A 15,730-nucleotide genomic window follows, 5' to 3' on the forward strand; every position below is an offset into this window, starting at 1 on the left:
CCCAATCCCCGTGAATTTCAGGGTTATCAACCGTTTTAACTTCGGAGTCATTGTAATGAACCCAGGTATTTGCAAGTAGCCTAGCGAAAGCCACATAGTGACTGCTACTTCTGTTGACTTCTCCACAGTGGACTACGCAACATTTCAATTCATACCGAGCTCCTAAATATTCTAGGAGAGCGGTCGCTCTCTTAGATAAGACTTGATACCGCTTCTAATGCTAAAGGAGGGTTCTTTGATTGGCCGTAACGTTTTTCGTATTGTGTTTGCTTAATTAAAGTGTGTAATTAACTTTGGGTCCACTCCAGACCGTTAAAGCCTCGATTTCGAGGCAGCAGGATTTACCTGTTCCAAGCTTAGGATACTGAGCTCGGTGCCGTGGAGATGATTTGGCTTAGTAAATATATCCATTTTGGTCTAGCTAAGTTAGGATCAAAACACATTTTGAAAAGCAAAAATTAACCAAAATTATCGTAATATTGAGTTAAAATTGTCTTTACTAGCTACAGAATTACATTCTGCCTCGAATTATCAAAAATATTCCCCACATTTTCATTTTATTCGATGAAAAACAGAGAAAATTAACTTTGTCCAAATACTATTGTTAGTACAATGTTGCATAGATCTGAACACAGTCCATACTATTATCTACGTTAGTATGTTGGCTGCATAATTTTCTAGTTGCCCCAGTTACTAAAGAAACCCCAAAATTACGCGTGTGTAAAAACTCTATCTTATATCGGTTCAAACAAAGGAACAGTCTCACAATGGATATAAATATACAGTGCGATGACCAAGTAATCATTTAATCCAGAAACAGTGATTAAAAAAATGTGAAATGGAAGGCAACGTGGGCTCACCTGATTGAGGATCCTTGCAGTCAGAAAAGGAAGCGGTGGAATTAAAAAAGGCAAAATCGCTGAGGAAATCAGTGCGTGGAACAGTCACGACCATAGTGAACAATTTAAACAAACTTAAAGACGCGCGGGAGCCTAAATACGATGACATAGAGGACCAATTAAGCCTCCTGACAATAAAACAAATTGTGTTGGAAAAAATAGACACCCAGATTTACGGGTTACTGGGCAATGAATGAAGATGAATTAAAAACTGAATTCGATTCAGTGGAACACTACCAAAACGGCATCAAGCAGATCCAAGGGCAAGTAAAAAGAACTCTTAAAAAAACCGGAATAGTGCTAGAAGCAAAGGAGTCGTCGATAGCGTCAGTGGATTCCCATAAAGAACTAGCGTCAATCCTTTCGGCCGCAAGTGAAGCAAGACTACCACCGTTAATCATACCAAAGTTCGACGGAGATATAACGGAGTGGCCGGGATTTTGGAGCCAATTCAACGCCCTCATGGATAGAAAGAAGCTACTCAAGGTAGAAAGATTTGCTTATTTAAAATCTTATTTGTCGTGACCCGCGGTTTAAAAGTATAAAAAATATGAAACCCTCGGACGAAAATTATGACGAGGTGGTTGAAATGTTAAAAATAGATTTGATAAAAATGAAGTAATATCTCATACTCATATAAGAATCTTGTCGAAATTAGAACCTGTAAACAGTTCAAATGATTTGGTCGGTCTGAGAAGGCTATATGACGAGTGCGAAACTAATATTAGGAGCCTTAGGTCATTAGGACATAGTACGGCCGAACACGGCCTCTTTTTGTGTCCAAAATTGATAGGATGTTTGCCCAAAGATATCACGCTAAAATATACCAGGCAGCTGGGAAGGCAAGGACAATGGCATTTAGATGCTTTGCTAGAATTTCAACAAATTGAGTTAGAAAATAGAGAAACATGCGAATTACTGGCAAACTGTCAGAGCAACCCAAGAAATAATCACGAGTTTAGAGACAGAAATAAGTACAGATCTCATAAATTCGGAAAAGGGATAAAGAACAATTTCCCTCAGCTAGCCTCCGCGGCAGTATTTTCTACCCAAATTGCCCCTAGAAACACTTTCTGCATGTTCTGTAAAGTTAACGGACATACTACCACAAACTGCACCCATTTCACGCTCGAGGAAAAGAAACAAATGGTCGCGGAAGCCGAGCGATGCACCATCTGTTTGCGATACGGACATAGAGGCTCACAATGCAACTCAAGATATCATTTTTGCAAAATTTGTAAGAATGACCATAATGCAGCGATTTGTGACAAAAATCAGGTTAACAAGAAAAAAGAAGGTCCGCCAAACGCTCAACCTCGCGAGTCGCGAGAAATTAGCAGCCAAATAGTAGCTTGCAAAAACACCCTCCCAGAAAAAGTGGAGATAAGCACCCAAATGGTGACTTTTAAGAATGCAGTACTACTACAACCGCTAAGGCAGTCGCGAAGAATCCATGTAGTGGCGCGGGAGCCTAAGTCAGCTGTCTCCTAGATCCAGGAAGCCAAGCAAGCTTCGTGAAGGAAGAATTAGCGGAAAAATTAAAATTGCCAGTCGTTGGTGAATGTGAAGTACTAATTCGTAGCTTCGAAAACGAAGCCCCAGTCGAATCGGTCAGAAATATAGTCAGAATAACGCTCGAAAACGCGACTAAAGAAAGCGAAATCGTGGAAATTCTAGCGGTAGAAGTACCCTATATATGCGAAGTAGTCGCGTCAGAAAAAAGTGAAACCGTCAAGATAATACAGCGGCAATTACAAGAAAAGGGGTACCATCTCGCGGACGAGATCCATCCCAAAAGGCCCAAAAACCAAAGTACGGAAGTAATGATGGGGCGACTACTACTGGGAGATAGCCACCGGAAAAGTAGAACGCTTCTCAAGAAGAATTGTCGCGGTCGAAACCATACTTGGCTGGGCAATTCAAGGACCAGTACAAATAGGAAAATCGGCGGTGGGAAGCTTTGCCATAAATGTAATGAAGGTGTCCTTGTACGAAAAAGATATATCAAGGGCGATTAAATCGTTCGCGGAATAAGTAGCAATGGGCAAAATGGATCACCCAGAAAATGAACCCTCCAAAACGGAAAGGCTAGAAATATTCCAAAACGAAATAAAAATGCAAGACGGAAGATTGTATTAATATAGAACCAATGGAAATCATGTATCGAACCTAAAATCCTATATATGGAAAAAAAGGCTTTTATTGATCATTTTTGTTGCAGTTTTAAAAGAAGATTCCCCATATTTGTATTTCCAATTGCACATTTCAACAAGTCACGAAGCATTACTTAAACAAAATATTTAAAATGACCTTCATTTTGCATATTCTATTCTAAAAACGTAAGTGTTTCAATTTAAACTTTAGTTATTGATTTATTCGTTACTACCCCTTTATTGTTAAATCACAATTATTGATTTATTCGTTACTACCCCTTTATTGTTAAATCGCAATTATTGATTTATTCGTTACTACCCCTTTATTGTTAAATCACAATTATTGATTTATTCGTTACTACCCCTTTATTGTTAAATCACAATTAAATGTAGTAAAATGTGCTATGTTCTCCACATCATTTAACGAAGAGTCAATTAAAAAATGTGCCACTTTAGGAACTAGTAAGCCTATTGGTGATTCTACGGTTGTATTTTTATCTCAGTGATCCGTCTTTAATGTTTCGAGCACCCCTATGTATTTAAGGGAAGATGCCACGCAAAAAGAATTAAGACAATAAAACTGTAACATTTTAATGGGTAGGAAATAGAGGGTCAACATATTCTTGTGTTTCATTATTATTTCTCCAACAGTTCCATAAAAGTTGGACATTTACATACATAGCTGGAGAATATCCGAATTCGAGTATAAGATAGCTAACAATTTACGGCATACTGACAAATGTCAAGTTCAAAACTGGGAATAAAGATACATTTTTGGAGTTCATGGACGTAACTGGTTCGGCCTCCAGTTTTACCGCTCTCCATTGTCGAAGCAGTCTTCTTTCATATATCGCCTTTCAAGATGCTCAATATCTTCTTGATCTCTTCCAACCAACAATCTTCCTCATTGACATCATTTAACCTATCTGTGATCCCTGATGTTTTATCCAGTTATCTTTCCTCTGCTGTGTGGTGTTTCGACAGTGAATGAAGTTATTAAAGTACATTGTCCCTGTATTGCTATCTTTAATTTGCTAAAATAAACCTGTTAGTAACAGAAGAAAATGAAGAGAAATTCCTACTATAGAGGTCAAAAATAGTTCCCATTCGGGTTCATGTCAAACACGTCATTACCACAAATCTATAATAAAAGAAAAGCATATGAATATTTCTACTTGTTAGACATGTGTGCAACATTATTTACCAGTTGAACATTAATGCAATAGTTGCTTAATAAAAGGTAGAAGTATTTCTTTCGCTGTTGGTGCTTTGATTATAAAATAGGTACAGTTCATGGTGCCAAGTGCCAGGGAAGATGGCTGTGACAGTCATGGAATATATATTATAAGCATATCGAATCAGGCTTTCATGACCCATAAGGATTAGGCAATCATATTTGTATCAAAACACAATTATCTTGGTCATGGCCAATGAATGGCGAAATACCTTCGCTATGGGATGGTGGTGCCTCATTTCATGTTCCAATCATTTACTAGCGTGCCTCTGTTGCTTGAAACTTATCTTACAGAACCAAACAATAAGTAAATAACAGAAACAATAAAATCTTTCTTTACTACTTACTACAGTCTACAGAGGACTTTCTTCGTCATAAGCCTCGGTATAAATCCTTTTCGACTTCGGGCAGAGTTTGACTTCATTTTCCCACAAAACAAAGGCATATTTTTTAAATTATAACAACGCAAACCCTTATATTTTGTAAACTAACAGTATTTAAAACAATAATTTAGTTGTCTTTCTTTCTAAAGTCAACAACACCAAGAACAATATAGTCCATTACCTGCCATTGCCGCCATTAGCAACGACGAAGTGTAGTCTGCTAAGTTCCGGTGGAAAAAGAAAGCAAAAAACCGGTCAATTAACCGATTCATGATGCTGAACGGTTTGCCGAGTTCTAAAATTAGTACTTTGTATTTGGTGTATATTTTGACACGTGTCAATGTCGTCTGCTCGAAAATTTCAACCTCTCACAAATCTTTAGTGAGTTTTGCCCCAAAACCGCCACCGCCAATGAAAAGCCATAAGTTCGATCCTGACCGACCAATCAGCGAGCTTAAGTCTGGGGGAGGAGCATACTTTTTCTGCAGAATGCGGCCCCTAGCGGCCTAGCTTTTTGGGTGCTAACAAGTTACGTTGATAAATTTCAAACGATTGCTTTTATGTGGAAAATTCCTAATTTCATAGCAGACGACAGTAAGGCAACTAAAATTAATTACTTTGGTATTTCATCCGAGCTTGAACACCTTTATTTGGATTTGCTAATTATCTATAACACCCTTAAGAACAAATACTTTGTTATCAGGTCGAATTTTCATCTAAAAAATTAATTTGTATAGACTAATGGCACTCCATGTTATTTCCCCATAGAGCTTAATACAGACGAATGCAGAGGGCTACCATTCCCCTATTTTAGTTACTTTATGTAATTTTAGTCTCATATAGTGTCTGTCTTTCCTCTTTAAAGATTATTAAAAAGGCTGATTTCCAGCTCCCATTTGTTTTGGAATCCTGTAGTCTGCTCAATGTTATGCTAGAAACAGTTACATAGCCTAACCGTGTTAACCCTAGGTTTTCTATGCTGTATTTGTTTTCGAGGTTTCAGTGCGAAGCGGGCTCTTACGTCCTCGGCAAGGATGCGATTATTCAGGTCTCAGTATGTGAATAATCAGGGAAGGAAATGAGGTTTACTTGGGAGGTGACGGAAGGGTTGTGGGGTCAAGTCACCTCCTGCGGACACGGGGCAGTCAGCACCTATAGGGTAGGATCGCCGACATGTGTCGTATTCCCTCAAACTTTGCCGCCCAGAAGCTTGGCTTACAGGAGTGCGCCACACTCCCGGCTTTTATGCTGCTAAAGCCCCGACACTTTTGGGGGCCGAAAGAGGGGTTCCTTGTGGGCGAGAGAATCTCGTCTGGCCTTCATTGGACGCTTTTTGCAGGTCTTTTTGCCTTTTCTCCTTAAACTGTCGCGATAATAGCGTACAAAGGCTCAAAATGTCTGTCCAACACTGAATTCAGTCAATTCCTCTTCCATTTCTTTATCACTGCGACAAGAAGTATGTATCTTACTCCTGGAGAAGAACGTGTTTGATTATTTTCAAAGCTCTTACAAAATATTACTGATAATTATGTTTCACATATTACAATATGTGTATTGGATGGAATGCTTTTCTTTACGAGTTTCTGTCTGCGTTTTTTCTCGGCTTTTAAGTGAAAGAAGCATGGAGTTATTAAAGGGGATATGAAAATGTAATATTAATAACGGAGATTGAACCCGCCAAATTCAGTTTGCACTTTGCAGTATAAAAGGACCGTCCATAAACTACGTCACGCAAAAAATGGAATTTTCTGACCCCCCGTCCCCCCAAATCACGCTGCGTCACGTTTTCTAACACCCCTCCCCTGAAAACCACGTCAAATTTCTTTAAACCCCCCCAAACAACTATGATTTGTCTTAAGGCCCTTTCAGACGATCCAACTTTTTGACCCAGCTTGATGGGTCAACTCGAGTTGAACCAACTAGTTGGATCGTGTGAATAAAAGCTGGATGAGTTGAGTCACCAAAAATTGGATCAGTGATCCAATTTTTGCTGACTCAACTTTTTGATTTCATGTCTTCTTCAGCCAATCAAAATGCATTACAGAAAAAAAAGAAAATAAATAATAATACCTAATAATAAAAAAATCGCGGGCTATTTCACCAAGGAAGGTGGCGTTTAGAAAGTTCCATTTGGATATTGAAGTGTGCTGTAGGTGTCTGCTGTAAAACTGAAGCTGCTAAACGGGGATTCGGGGAACACTATTTTATTTAACAATAAATTTAATTTTGCCGAACTTGAATTGCAATTTTGCAAATGAATTCAAAGCAGAAAAAGGTAAGTAAACGTTCAATAGTATTTGTTATCAAAATAAAATGGTACTAGAATAATTCTTTATTTTTTTAGACAACCTTCCACTGGACAACAGAAAAAACTAGGCTCTTAATAGAGTTTATTCAAAATAATGAGTTTTTGTACAATTGCAAAGATGAATTGTACAAGGATAAAGAAAAAAGAGAAATAAAGTTTCGAGCAGAGCTGTGCTAATTAATTAGTTAGCTAATTGAATTTCTAATTAAATAGCAACATTTACTAATTGAAAATGGTAATTGAATTTTAATTACCTTAGTGCTAATTGAGAAGTAATTCTAATTAATTAGTATGAATCGGAAAGGTAATTATCTAATTAAAATTTAAATAGATTTAGGATTAACTAATTAGCCAATTGAATTTTCAATTAATCTTTTACGCCAATTTGTTGTAAAAAAAATCGAGGAATTAACTCTTGATTCATCTATTTGAATATGAAAAAGCCTTATTATATCAATGAGGAAGCCTTAGTGCTACTCTAAATTTTTCAGCTCCTCAAACATGAGAAATTTCGTAGTTCGCAACTGCCCCATGTCGAAATTTCGACTGTTTTACCTACTGGAATTAATAGCATTGTGCATGTATTTACTACTCAGGAGTCCATTATAGGAACTGTGGCAAGAAAATGAAGAAATGAGACAAATTTTAACATGACGGTAGGCTCGAGGCTTGTCTCATTTTTCGAGAATAATTCATGGCTTCCGTACCCGTTTTTCAATGGCATTAAAACATTAAACTTTGCATTACCAAAGTACTAAATCCATGGGCACTTTTAAACTTTCATGTTTACTTATGGTTGCTTTTTTTGACCTTAATTAGACAAGTAATTAATTAGAAATTAGTAATTCTAATTAATTAGTTTGATAAATTAATGCCTAATTTCTAATTGAATTGAATTAGTTTCTATGTCTAATTGCTAATTGGCTAATTAATTAGTTCACAAATATTTCCCTAATTGCTAATTCTAATTCAATTAGTAGTCAGCTAATTAGCACAGCTCTGGTTTCGAGATATCTCTGAAATTATCGGATGTTCAGGTACATTCTTTTTTTTCAGTGTTTGAGACACTCCTGTAGTTATTTAACAAATTTTACTTATTTCATTAATAGTTTACGAGGCCAAAGACAAGTGGCAAAAGTTGCGAACATACTACAACAAAGAGCATACCAAGACCAAATGTAAAATAAGTGGAATGGGGAATGGGAACTGGGACCCTATTCTCTAAAAATCTAAATCATTTGGACGATGATCCAAATCTAAATGGGAACGTTTGGATCGGCTCCATTTGGACAAGGTGCTTAAAACTGTATTCTCTAACCCAAATCCAAATCGACATTTGGATCTCCCGCCAAACCTTTATCCAAACCAAATGTACGTCACTTCCGCTTTCATTACATAATTTTACTTAGCGTTTATTGGTCAATTCTTTTGCAGCATTTAATATAAAAAGTAAAATGTTTTTAAGCCTTGGGTTTTTGCATGTTAGATTGTATTAATTTTTTAAAATTAAGAAACCTCTTAATTTAGTTTAAGCTCATTAGGCCTAATTAATATTAAGTGGGAAATTAATTTGAATGAAAAATAGGTGGATATCTTTTATTAATTGGGAAACAATGCACACATTTTTACATTTGAATTTTAGAAGTTAATTTATTATTTATTTTATGTATATAAAATAAATTAACTACCTACAAGGAATTAACTTGTACATATGTTTATTATTAGAATTTAACTCGTTTAAAAACTAATAAGGTTTTGAACCGGCTTTTTGGAATTTAGTTAATAAAATTTGTGATTGCCGATTGGTCAATATTGTAAATTAACCAATGGTGGAACCAATATGTTTTTAAACTCAATGAAACTGAAATTTCTATCAATCATCTACTAAAACAGGTATTTTTTCCAAAAGAAGGTAAATAAGGATTAGATGGCTTGCTGCTTCAAACAAGATTTTTAATTATGACGAGAATATTTTGTTAATTTTGGTCAAATTTAGATGTTCTGTAATCGAGTTGATATTTATAAAGCACTTTTTGCCCATGTCTATTTTAAACTTTCACAAGCATAATAAACACTGCTAAGGGACGCAAATCTATCTGTGATCGGTAATGGTGACCAATATAGCAATTTTCCGAATTAATCGGTTTGAACTTCATTTGCACACTTCTTTTCGTTAATTTGAAATTTTTGCGAGAAATTTGATTGGAATATAAGTAGATATCTCTTTCAGTAGATAATTTTTTATGTTGATATTGAAGATTCATTGAGTTAAGCTTTGATATCAACATCGTTTAATTTACGATATGGGCTTATGATGGTAGTCTGTTTATAAGGTTAAATCGTTACTTTAAGTGTCACTAGACAGTATCTACCTCCAAAATCGAGAGTTAGTAACTTTATAACCATCTCCTCATCACAGGATATACGAGGGTCAATTTCTTATATCATTGATATGTGATAATCTGACGAAGGCTCACTATAACTCAGTCAACTTTTGGCAAGGCCTAATACCGTTTTGCTGCATGACTGTAGCCGTCAAATTCCTTTTAAAGCATAGATCATATAGTATCCACCCTTTATTTTCATTTCGCAACACACGTTGGATTCGTAAACCTCGACGGGCACCACGATTAAAAGCATTAAAATGCAAAAACAACACACTGACCGCACACATTTTTAGTAAATAACATTTCTCACTACATCTGTTTTCGGGGCTGAACGAGCGACCGGAAACAGTCGGCGATAAAGAAAAAGCTTCCGGTCCGTTAAAAGGGGTAGTTTCGAGGGAACGAAACTCAAATGCAAGGCGCGTCCCATCAACAAACAACATTGAATTCGTAAACACGGACGTTTTACGCAATTATAATATTGAAATTTTATACAATTAAGTTAAATTTAAGAAAACAAAGCACTACTTTCAAAGTCTAAACTTTAAAAATACGACGATAAAAGAAGCCGAAGTAACGGGCAACGAGAGGCAAACATTTAAAAGGCAAAAATTAACGGTAAGCCAAGGCTTAGCGCAATTTCACCGCCTTAAAAAAAGGGCCAAGTTTAGAAATAGATTGTGGGACAATAAAAAGGTGGAAAATTATGAAATTAGGCTTATATTAAAGCTTGAAACCTACTTTATATTATATAAAAACGTCTTGGTTTGGACCAAGGCCGAAAAAACAAACGATATGTGTGAGGTTTATCAATTGACTGAAGTTTCAGATATTGAAATTTTTTTCTAGTTATTTTTATCCACTTATTCCTTAATCAATATTTAATTCAATCAACTGATTTTACTGTTAATCGATCTAGTCCCTCTAAATTAATTGAGAAAATTACATATCTACGCTTTTTCAATAACAATTACATTTTCCGAAAACATTTTATCATGAAATTAATTGTTCTTGAAAAAGCGTAGATATGTAATTTTTTCAATTAATTTAGAGGGACTAGATCGATTAACAGTAAAATCGGTTGATTGAATTAAATATTGATTAAGGATTGAGTGGATAAAAATAACTAGAAAAAAATTTCAATATCTGAAACTTCAGTCAATTGATAAACCTCTTACATATCGTTTGTTTTTTCGGCCTTGGTCCAAACCAAGACGTTTTTATGTAATATCTGTCACTTCAGTCTTAATGTAATTAAATTTTGAATAATTATGTTTGCTTTACCATCATACATTTGCACTCACATACACCATATATGCTGATTTTTCCAGTGCCAAAAAAGACATCATTTAGGGTGTACTTTAACCCCATTTCTATCATCAATTCACGCCATTTACTAATATTATTTGGAAGTATTAAGGAAATATTAGGCATTTAAGCACCATTTACAGTGACTTTTAACATCTTTTTTTTTGACAATCTGTTGAACTTCTAATATTACTTAGTTTAATGGTTTTAAAAGTAGGGAAAAAGTATGCTACCTATGTCACATTATTAAACCAAGTGAAGTCAAATAATTGTTAAATATTTATTATAACCACTACACCACAGACACGTGGTAAGTTTAAGTTTTCCAAGAGATCTAACTAATTATTATCTCCAATAACTATCTTTAAAACATGTATCTACCTGGGCTCGAACCTGGGACCTTCCGCGTGTGAAGCGGACGTGATAACCACTGCACCATAGATACGTGGTAGCACTGAGTTTTCCCAGAGATCTAGCTAATTCTTATGTCCAATCACGATGGTCAATACATGTATCTACCAGGTCTCGAACCTGGGACCTTCCGCGTGTGAAGCGGACGTGATAACCACCACACTACAGATACGTAATAACACTGAGTTTTCCAAGAGATCTAGCTAATTATTATGTCCAATCACGATGGTCAAAGCCATACTTCTGTAATTAACTAAAATTAACATACTTAGACTTAATTGTTTTGATCAAACTGGCTGATAGCACACCCTGAATACTTAATTGTTAATTTAAGATAATTCCGAAAAGTATCTTCGCTGTAGTTTTTAAGTTATCGGTGGGGAAAAATCACGAAAAACCCATTTTAATCTCCATAGGAAATTAGCAAAAGAGGGTGAATATTAATTTAACGTTACAAAACGGTATCAAGTCATATCTACAAGGGCCTACCGGCCCCGTAGAATTTAAATATTTAAGATAACTTTCTTTCTTCGGAACCACACAAGTGAAAGTTTATATAGAACGAGTAATGAAGATTGCATCTGAGTCGAAACACTACACGCATATCACGAGTAGGATAAAATTATATCTTACAAAACCATAACATTTTCTTATTGTAGAATGTTAAATGAAAATATATTAAGTATGTTTCGGCATTACGATTCTTTAAGTAGTTTTGAAGCTTTAAAGCTCTGTTTCATTTCAATATTCCAAGAAGATCTTTTATATTAATATATCAAATTTGGTGTTTACTTTTTAATTCAGCTTTGCTACATTTATATACAGTGTAAACATGAAATTTAAATTTCCTAGTTTCACTAAATGTTACTTCTAAATATTTTGGTAAGCGTTGTTCGGATTGGATCCTTGAATTCGTGTGTCTTTGAGGTGGCTTTGACGGTTCACAGTGAGCCGAAAATTAAATACACATTTAAATGATGTAAATCAGGTCTTAAAATAGAACTATTGAGGATATACAGTAAAAGTTAAACGTAACCATTTCACACGCATATCAATTCTTACACGGTTGAATAAGGCTTACAGCAGAAAAAACGTTTACCCTTAATCCACTGGATTTTAGCAGCAGATTTTGACCAGCTATTTTGAAAGACTAATCTATGGTAACACATGTGTTTTTAAAAAATTTAGCTCAAAACACACCTTTTACAGAGTCTATAGACACCTTTCTGGTACAATTATAATCCTCTATTAAGGGTGATGGTTTAAACCTAACAAGAATTAAAAAGCACCAACGTCAATGGAATTTAAAAACACCAAATTAGTCTCAAAAAGACCTTTTTTTAAAGGGTTTATTAACACTTTTTCTGGTATTAATTAAAGTGATTAAAACACCTCACAGGATATAAAAAGCACCTTCAGAGAAGGTATTATTTTCTTCGTTTTCAAAGGTGCGTATTGATATCCTCTCGAATGGTGCTTTTAAACACCAATAGAAGTGCTGCTGGGGATGCATTAGGAAACACCTCCAAAGGTGTCAATCAGTTCCATTTTTTTAACAGTGTAGCGATTAAGTCATACGAAGAAGTGATATCTAGTTTATTAGGGAGAAGGTATAAGATGCCTAAGTATTCGCGCGCCATAGTCCCAGTCCCCCTTTCAAAATACAAGGGGAAACGTAAAAGGAGGCCGGGCTATTTCGCCTCTCCTCAGTCGGAAAATACGTTATTTTCGTCGCGCTGACGTGAGTTTTCAAGAACCAATGAGATGCTGGTTGTAATTAATTTAGAGGCGGCGGGGATTAACTCCGGACACGTCTACGTTTGGACTGGAGATAAAGCTGGAAATGTGGCGAATTTATACCTTCTCCCTAATAAATTGGATATCACTTCTTTGTCATACATAGCATATGTTTTTTGAAATTTAGTTTTTTATCGCAAAACAGTTGGAATATATCCTTCACTCGACGTTGGTGTGCAATTACATGGGCCTTGGCTTTTCCATAATATCTTATATAACCTAGTACACGAAATTATGAAATCCATAGGTTGGCAATATATTACGAAACCTGGATAGCCAAGTGTTTTTGAAACGAAAGTTTGATTTCGAAAACACCGAGGCCTAAAATATATTCTTATACATCCTTACATGAACCTTTTTCATATATTTTTCCAATTCGTAATAACATATAAGTCTGCCTTACATAAATTAAGGGGGATGTTAATTGTTCTTTGAGAAATCAATAAATTTTGAGTCGAAAATTTTCTATACTTCTATCTCCATTTTGTTAATTTGCCACAAGGGAAACTCACTGTTTTCGAATTAAGATTGCTGTTGGATGTGTATTTTACGGATGATCAATTAAATTTAATTATGAAACTGAATTAAGACAATGATTGCTTTAATCAAAAGTAAATAAAAACAGCAAAAAGTTTATTTCTATCGAAGGCGCTGGGAGCATCATATTCGAAATACGACCCCCTTTTCCAAGATCGCTTCCAACCCCCTTTACGATGAGAAAGTTTTGATGGCGTAGTTACCTCTGCTCTCTGCCCGGCGGAGAGCCGATTTACATGTTCCCTGTAGAAATACGCGGAAAAACGTAGTGCCGTCAGCCGCGCGTCCGCGTTAGCTCGCTGCTTGAGAGGCGCGGAAAGAGACAGACAGACGAAGGTTGTGTGGATCCCTAGTTTGTTGATTGACCAAGGCTTAAATAGTTAAAAACACGGATCATGTAAAAGAAGAATCTCTGTTAAATGGTTTTAAGGACGATTTTTTTTTAAGTTGACAAGACTGGAAAGCGGAAGGAACTAATTCATGAAGCTATGAGTAACGGATCTTTAACGCAAATACTTCAAGAATTTCATTCAAACTATGAAAGGTTGAAAACACAATTTCAAGACACTCACGCTGCTTCCTCTGGATTTGCATATGCTTGGTCACAATGGGTAAAAGAATATATTCAGAAAATTCCGCAGTTTCGTTTCGATTTGTCAAATAAGACTAGCATTGAGTCAAAATTAGCACTGACAATAATTCAGTATCTAGCCCTTAAATTTCACATATTGAAAGCATCGAGCTCGAGAGTTGAAATGATAGATCACAATGTTGCATATTCTTGGATTGACGACCCAAACGTGGATAAAACTAGAAATATACGAGATTTCAAGACAGACATACTGTATACAATAAACAGGCTTGGTGGAGGAGCATTAGGAGAAATTTGGGGATTAAATAAGGTAATGATGTCAATAAAGTCAAGATTCCTTAAGGGCAAACAACCAGGCACCAAGGAGCAACGAGATAGGCCCACACCATGTGTAAAATATCTTTATCACTGCGCAATATTGATCAGTTTTCTAAAGACATTCAACCAGCCCTTATCCGGATTAATAAGGGAGGTATGTTGCTTCCTCACGTTTCCCTCATCCCGTATGTCACTGAAGTCTGTAGGATTGTTGTAAACGAATTCCAAAGACGTAATAAGAGCACAAATTCTCCACAAGGAATAAGTATGTCAGCTTTAAAATTTTTGTTACTTTAGTATTGGTAATAAATTATTTGTTTGTTATCAGAAAAGACTATGGATCTGGTAAAAAACTCTGGTAAACTGAAACATATGTTCGATTCCGCTATCGCCGAAATTCCAGCTGTTGAGGAACACAACTTTACCAAAGACGATTTAGAATCATTTCGGCTTGTTTTCCAAAGAAAGATAGCTCATGGTAAAATAGCGGACTTGGTAAGGGGTCAAATAAATAAGAGAAACGAACGCAAAGGGAACCGAGGAACGGGTGGCCAAAATTTAAGGTGTTTGCTTTATTTTATGGGAGTTAAAGGTGCGGAAAAAAAGCTGCCAACGGTAAGAAGCAAATGAATGAGAATGCCTTAGATAAAAAGATAGTTAAAGGAAAGCCTGGAACAGTAAAAGCTGATGGGAAACTTGCTAGTGAAACTAAAGAAAGCGCAGCAATGAAGAAGAGAGGCAGGCCAAAAAAACAGGGTCTAAAGAAGTATCCAAAGACAAAACAGTCCCAAAGAAGCGAGACAGACCTAAAAGGGCAATGTAATAATTCTGGTCAAGTTGCTAAAAAAACAAACTCAAAGGCTGCAAAGAAAATAAAAATTACTAGGCATGAAAAGATTAGCAATGATGTCACCGAAGAAGAAGACGCTTTATCTAAGAAAAGGAAGACTAGATCTCAAAGAATAAAATTCTTGGATTCAGATTCCGAAGCAACTGTAATAAATTCCCCTGTCTCTCAGATTATTTTAAGACCAACCATGGCTGTATCAAAAATGCTTGAAAGCCCTGGTCACCCCAGCACCTCAAAAAGTGGGGTTTATGGAATACGTAAAACAAAATTAGGGGAAAAAATTGGGAAAAATCTCTGTGATGAATTTTTACATTTGTGATACTTAAATCTGTGGTAAATTTGAACACTTGTTATACTTAATTATCTTTTGAATTTAAACATTACAAGTCTGTGATGATGAAAATATTATTAATGCGACTAATTTTGAAATTAAAAGTACAAATGTTTTTCATAATTAATTGAAAAATTTATTTCTATTAAAAACTAAAATTACTTTCGCTATCTTTGTTTAGTTAGCAATGCCAATCATACTGTTATTATCAAAATTTCATGA

General features: G+C 35.6%; 2 non-coding genes across 2 annotated transcripts; both read right to left on the bottom strand.

The window, feature by feature from the left end:
- Positions 1–11,044: 11,044 nt before the first annotated feature.
- TRNAV-CAC (transfer RNA valine (anticodon CAC)) lies at positions 11,045–11,117 on the bottom strand. The gene has a single exon. It is a non-coding gene; the product is annotated as a tRNA-Val (tRNA).
- Positions 11,118–11,182: 65 nt separating this feature from the next.
- On the bottom strand, positions 11,183–11,255 carry TRNAV-CAC (transfer RNA valine (anticodon CAC)). The gene has a single exon. It is a non-coding gene; the product is annotated as a tRNA-Val (tRNA).
- Between the last annotated feature and the right edge of the window lie 4,475 nt (positions 11,256–15,730).

This window comes from Phalangium opilio, unplaced genomic scaffold (assembly GCF_054372755.1).
Source record: "Phalangium opilio isolate 3A_F unplaced genomic scaffold, DU_Popi_V2 ptg000060l_1, whole genome shotgun sequence".
Classification (NCBI taxonomy): domain Eukaryota; kingdom Metazoa; phylum Arthropoda; class Arachnida; order Opiliones; family Phalangiidae; genus Phalangium; species Phalangium opilio.